Genomic DNA, 5,889 nt, shown 5'->3' on the forward strand with positions numbered 1-5,889 from the left:
GAGTTGTTCATCCAACTCGTCGAGTTCACGGCCATCTTCATATGACTCGCCGAGTCACCTTGCGACTAGCCGAGTCCATTCAGTTCTTTTTTTTCATACAGACTTGATTTGAGCCATGCAGCAGCCCCAAATCACAGATCCAAGCTTCTAGGGCATACATATCACGTAAAGTTGCAAACTTTACGTGCATGCATGGCTATAAAGGCTCTAAATGTCTATTTTAAGTTCTTAATGAAGATTCAAGTCTAAGTGGGGTGTCAATCACAACCAATACAACAACTTTATGATTCTAGCATCCAAGGAGGGTTCAAATCTGAAGTTACAACCTCAGATCTAGCCCATAGCTCATCCTTTCAACTTAATACTTCACCACAAACCCTAAAACTCAAAAATATAAGAGATTCACAAGAAGAAAGGCGATTTGGTTACCTCCAGAAGATGATGATTGAGATAAGAGCTGAATCCCACACTCCACTTAATCCAACACCCTTCTCCTCTAAGCCTTCTCTCTCCAAAATCCTCTTTTCAAGCTTCAATCACACAATGGCACACACACACACACATGTATTAGGGTTTTAAGGGATCTCAAAGATTGCAAGGAGGCCAAAGGAGGCTGAGGCTCCTTTAAATAGGGGTGCAAACCTCGGGATTTAGGGTTTCATCTGTCGGCTTCTACTCGCCGAGTCCCAAAGTGGACTCGTCGAGTAGGTCACTTAACACGCGGTCCCACCCCGCTGCTACTCGACGGGTAGGTCGACCGACTCGTCGAGTAGGGCTTCATCCAATAATTCTTTTGTAAATAATACCTGAGAATCGGGGCGTTACATAAAGACCATAAAGAATGATCATAAACCCTTTGCTAGCACCATTAGATCCAGCAACCATTTCTGCTAATCCTTTGAAAAGAAGAGTAAATAGGCCATTCCATTGAGAAGGCAGACAAGACTTCTTGAACTTAGTCACCGTGGTAAGAACATCGGTGTATCCCATATCGTAGAACATGGTGAACAACTGTGTGGTAGTGATGGAATTAGGAGCCACTACGGAGTCATCAGAAATTAGCCCTAACAGAGAACAAAAACGGGCTTTTGAAACAGAACACTTGTGATTGAAAATCTCAATGTAGATTCTCTCCTTGTGTTTATCATAAGAAACAAATGAATAGACTTGGGATAGTAGAGACATGGGTACCGATTCTACTTGGGTTAAAGCAATAACCAGTGGTGAATATTTGAGGCATTCAACCACTTGTAGTATGTAAGGATCATAAAGGAATGGATTCAGTTCAATAATCAGGTTTTGATTGGGTTTGATGGTCAGTAGAGAAGATGAAGCAGTTTGTTCATGAACCGATGAAGATTCAGCCATTGATGCAGGTGTGAAGAAGAAGAAGATGAACAGTAGAAATTCGCCTGTGTATTCTTGAGTAAGTTTGGAAGTGGTAAAGAGGTACAAGGGGTGTGAGAAAGCCTTATATACCGTTTCCAGGAGAGAGAAACAATCCGGAGTAATGATTATACGATCTTCTGAATCGGCGTCTGAAAAAACGCAGTTTGACAGCTTGGTTTCCCCAGGAAGACGTCATCAGGCGTGATATTAGGAATTGTTTCAAATTCACGCGCCCGTTGCAAATCTTATCCAATGACTTGGTTTGAAATTTTATCTTGTTACCGCCGTTTCATCTTCAAAAACGTTTCAAATTCCTTTTCAAACATGTATGTACAATCAAGTCGGCACCTTCCCTCGATCCTGAGAAGTACCTGAAACACATAACACACAACACGGTAAGCACAAAGTTTAGTGAGTTCCCCAAAATACCACATACACAAATAATAAGCCTCTCATGCCTATAACTCGGAATGAACCCTCCGGTCTCATGTGTCTCGGTGAGGACCCTCCGGTCTCACATCTCGCGTTGGACCCTCCAGTCCTATATCTCAGTGAAGACCCTCCGGTCTCACAACTTGGTTTGGACCCTCCGATCTTATCTCAGTAAAACACAGAATATAACACATATCACCAAGACAAAATGCATAATGTCGCATAACTCAGTATAAAAACATATGACCCTCCAATCGATAACTCAATAAGACCCTCTAGTCACATAGTATTACCGCTCGGGTAAGTATAGTGAGAAGACTCACCTCGGAAGTAAGCAAGTAGATCTAGCACCCCACGAACAGTCTAGACTCCACCTACATAATATAATTATCTCTAATAAGCAAATTGTAATAACCACTTCAGATGCTAAGCTAGCTCCTCCACTAAACCTCAAAAGGTTGAAAAGACCATTTTACCCCTCCATGGTCTCTAAAGTCCACAGTTAATCAAACCCTAAAAGTCAATGAAAGTCAATGCTCAAGTCAACAGTCCCTGTTGACTAAACTCGTCGAGCGCATCTACGCAGCTCGTCAATTTCCCTCATTTTCTCAGAAGTATCGGGAAAATCCAGCTCAACTTATCGAGTTGTCTCATCAACTCGCCGAGTTGTAGCGCGTTCAGTCTATCAGGGAAAACCCTAGCTGACTCGGCTCATGCACTCGTCAAGTCTCTCTAAACAAATTCTCATTCAGATGATTCTAAGCAGAAATAATGTCCCAAACTCCAGATCTAGCCTCCCAAGGCTGAAATACCACGTAAAGTTGCAAGCTTTACGTCCATGCATGGCACCTAGGGCTCGAAATGCCAAAACGAGCTCTATATAGGGTTTAATGCATAAAAGCTTGCCACTAGCTTGATAAGGCTTGGATCTTTGGGCTCAAGGGACTACATATGGTCCAAATTTGGAGTCTCAACTCCATGGCAAGCTCAAAACACTCTAGAACTCAAGAAAGAATGGAAAAGGCACTAAAGTTATTAGGAACGAGATCTGACCAAAACAATGAGCAAGTTTGAAGCTTTTTACCTCCAAACTGAAGCTGGCACTGAAAAACACTTGATCCAAAAGCCTCTTCTCATTCCAAGCCTTGATGCTCTTCACTCCTCTTCCAAGTGTGCACTAGAACACCCAAAATTAGCTTCTTTCTCTCTCACAAACGAATACACTCGATTAGGGTTTCTCACAAAGTATAAGGGTGATAAGGGAGGCAAAATGAAGGCTTAAGGTCCTTTAAATAGGAAACAAACCCTGAAAATTAAGGTTTTCTCACTCAGCACCTACTCGTCGAGTTGGGGTCCTCCAACTCGTCGAGTAGACTCTAAAAATCACGCGGCCAATTAACTCCTCTACTCGGCGAGTTGGGGCATCCAACTCGTCGAGTTGCTCTAAAATTATAAAAGTAAATTAATTAAATATTATACCTGGGAGTCGGGATGTTACAATTTTTTAACAAGAAAAGTTTAGATATGTTATCAATGATAAAAATTGTGTAAATTCTCCTTTTCAAAAAGTGATTTTTCTTGCTTGAAGGTAAAAATAAATGTAATTGTGGTGTTTTTGACACCATTACTTTGCAAACAAGTTGTGCAGCTAAAAGGATGATTTTTAGGCCTTTTTGTCAAGTTTAAAAAGGTCAAAATAGGCATTTTTAATAGCAAATATTCACCATTTTGTAAATTATGACTGGAAATCGTCGAAACTGTTGGGAGCGCTTTTTTTTCAATTCAATTTGGTTAAAATGGCTATTTTAGTTAACTTTTGGCAGTAAAAACATTTCAAATGGTTATGTTGTTTACAACATTATACATTAGTGAAAATGGTAAAATTACTGCTATTTTTGTAAATTTCAAGCGAAAATCTTCCAATTTTCCACAGTGTTTCTAGCAATGTAATTGAGTTGATGAAAACTGAGTTTGAGAAATCTCATAATGGCCGCCTTATAATTTTTTTTTTATCATAGTATTGTTGCACAATTTGCTCAATAAAATAGATATAATATAAAAACCTAATCTGCTTATCATTGTGATTTAGTGTGTTGCTTGGAATATTAATAGATATTTTCCACAAAATATATATGTTTCCTTTAGAGTAAATTACAAAAGTTGTTTCCATGGTTTCTGCTATTTCGTATTTAGTACAAATATAATAATAACTAGATGGGTTTCCCATGCGTTGCGTGGGTTAGAAAGACATGTTATTTTTAATTTGTTGTCATAGTAATTAAGTAAATAACTGCAGATATGGTGAAATCAACAACTAAAGATAGAGATCGGAGAAAAAAATTTAAATTTGTGTTGTACTTCATGTTAGAAGTTTACAAATGGTACAGGCCTATGCACCAGTAGAGTAAAAAACAAAATTATAAGCACTAATTATTATAGCCTTCAATACGATGAATTAAAGATACTATTATCATCCGAACCCAATAAACGGACTTCAAAATTTTGCCATGAACCTCTCCTTACAACCACTTTCTGCCATCGGGGGATTGCACCAACTTCATGTTCTGTTGAACAACCTGGTTAGGGATCAAATAAATCCACTGAAACAATCAAAATCCCGAAAATTTATTTCTTACAAAATTATAGACCATATTACAAACAATAGGGGATTAATAAGAAAACTACCTGAATCAGCCCCTGGTCCAGATAACTTCAATGGTCATTTTTTCAGTCCTGTTAGTATATGAAAACATTTGTTGATTTTTTTTTGTATATGTGTATGCATGTTAGATAACTCATTGGTTGTTTTTTTATAAATAAGATGATAAATGCTAAATGCAAGAAACAACAATGAACTTCTATTTATTTATCAATCATAAAAAGGAAAGAAATCATGAATGCTGCTATAATACTGAAAGATATGAAAGTATATTGCCATTTGGTGGATGTTGTCCTAATATCCAAATCTAACTCACCAGGATAAAGGATACAGTGCATACATGGGCTGTAAAACTCTCGTCAGATTCCCTGACCCAGAAAGATGTCCAAGGGGTGAGCATAAATCATGACAGATGGCCGAATTAAAAAAAAACAAAAACAAAAACAGGGCTCTAGAATCTTTTTACCAAATTTGGATCACCAATTGTTTAATCGGATAATTGGTCTTTTCAAATAAAGAAAATGGTTATTGTCGAAGTTAAGAATGAGACAATTGGCATTAAGTAGTCAAACCTGGGCCTAGATTGTACATAAAATTGAAACAACTTGGAAAACTATTCCTTACCAAAGAACCCTCCTACCAGTACAAGTAATGGTTTTGGGTGGAACTTTATGTATGAATTGTCAATTATTCCCCTGACCTCAATTAAATCGCATACTCATCAGCATCAACCATTTCACCAACACCCTTGCGGCTTAACCTATTTCCCGCGACATTCAACAATAGGATATTTATCTCTGTAGCAAAAAAAAATGACAAAAATAATCAATTGTCATCTTAGTAAGTAGAATGAGGAAACAAATTTAAAATGTGACATAATTATTCAAGCTTTTTTATATTTTAGTCTGAATCAATTGTCTTAATAATTAAACGACTATTTTACCCTTATAACGTATAGGTCTATTATTCGTACAATTTAATGAATAAGTGATTGTGACACAAGTTGTGCCAAAACCTCATTCAAAATCATTACAGACTATAATCTTCTTTATCCCAGTATTAAGTACAATTCATTATTAAAAAAAATTAATGTAAACATACCAAGGTATTTTGATTTTACAACATTGCATATATGGGTATTTATGATCCTCAAAATAGATAAAACATAGAATAAAAAAAACATATTTAAGTAATGTTGAAGTTAAGTATATTTTTTAACAATTAAATTACCTGGGTTGTCCAATGTACTACAGGTGTGTTGATGCTGAAAAATATTGCATTTATTTAGTTAGAGCTCCATTTATCTAAAACATGTAAATAAAGAGTATAAAAAACAGTTTATAAACATATTGAAAATAGAAAAATTAATAAATAAAAAAGCATTTACAACAAAATTAGACTTACTTTAA

The sequence above is a fragment of the Lactuca sativa genome, chromosome 4 (assembly GCF_002870075.4).
Source record: "Lactuca sativa cultivar Salinas chromosome 4, Lsat_Salinas_v11, whole genome shotgun sequence".
In the NCBI taxonomy this organism is placed as follows: domain Eukaryota; kingdom Viridiplantae; phylum Streptophyta; class Magnoliopsida; order Asterales; family Asteraceae; genus Lactuca; species Lactuca sativa.